This window comes from Poecilia reticulata, linkage group LG16 (assembly GCF_000633615.1).
Source record: "Poecilia reticulata strain Guanapo linkage group LG16, Guppy_female_1.0+MT, whole genome shotgun sequence".
Classification (NCBI taxonomy): Eukaryota; Metazoa; Chordata; class Actinopteri; order Cyprinodontiformes; family Poeciliidae; genus Poecilia; species Poecilia reticulata.
In genome coordinates, this window is record NC_024346.1 from 31,886,555 (window position 1) to 31,887,678 (window position 1,124).

General features: G+C 38.4%; 1 long non-coding RNA gene across 1 annotated transcript; it reads right to left on the reverse strand.

Annotated features, from left to right (window-relative positions):
- Positions 1–799: 799 nt before the first annotated feature.
- Positions 800–1,118, reverse strand: LOC103478759 (uncharacterized). The gene is made up of 2 exons (XR_535843.1): positions 964–1,118; positions 800–897 (listed from the first exon to the last, which is right to left on the reverse strand). It is a non-coding gene; the product is annotated as an uncharacterized LOC103478759 (long non-coding RNA).
- Positions 1,119–1,124: the final 6 nt, after the last annotated feature.

Sequence of the window (1,124 nt, forward strand, 5' to 3'; positions counted from 1 at the left end):
AAAAGTCCCCTTTCAAAAACAAGAAAAGTACAAAAACAGAGTATATTTTTCTTAAAATAAGAACAATTTTCTAATAGAAACAACCTATACTAAGAACAAATATCTTACAAAAAGAAATTAAAAATGAACTTAATTTAAGATATTTTATCTTAAGATTTCAGTTTTTGCAGTGTACTTATGTTTTTTTTTTTAATCSACACTTGCTTCCTTTGTTTATCTCACACCAGTGCCATACCATCCGAGTAATAGCTCGATCGCATTAAGTAAGGAAAATAGAAAATATTGAGTTGCATGGTTGAATAATAATAATAAAAAAAGAAATATTATACTTTTCAGTTTGGATGATCAGTGAACGTGAATGCTGAAGATTTGTAAAGCAAGTAAACAAAGCATTAAGTGTGTAAGGCAGGAGTCAAACTTTGCACAGTAGAATAGAATGTAATAGATGTGTAGCGCTTATAGTAGATCTACAAATGAGTTAAAATTAATAAACACAATCACATTCTTGTGAAAAACAAGTTGTGTGTGTGTGTGAGTGGTAGTTTKTGTTGTGTAGTTTTCCATTATCCYATGCATGATGTCAAACATGAAAAATATCGGGCAATTATTCTAARGTAGTAGTTGTGAACTATAAGCACTGTGTATCCAAGTTTCAATGTTTTGATGATCCATCCATCCATTTTCTTCTGSTTCATCCGGGGTCGGGTCATGGGGGCAGTAGCTTCAGAAGGGAGGCCCAGACTTYCTGTCATGTTTAGTTCCAGTCTTTGAACCCACATGCAAGAACACAATCAGGAGATGCGTATTTCAAAACAACAATATAGTTTATTGTARAGGGGAAGGGGAACGGGAGTGAGTGTGGAGCAGGAATCAGRATCGGAACCACCAGGACAGCCACTGTTAATGAGAAGTAGAGGTAAGGCTCTGGTAAACAAGGAGTCAGATCTTATGGCGGAGGCTTACTTTTGAGCAGCGAGAGTTACTTGTTGGAGCAGATAGGAATCCGGAGGCGGCGAGGAGAACCAAGGGGCCGTGGGAGGACGGACAGGTAAGATGGCTGTGTGGAGGGCGAGCTGACGACTGACAAAGGTCCGGAGAATGAGAAGCCGGGAGGCTTTGGTCAC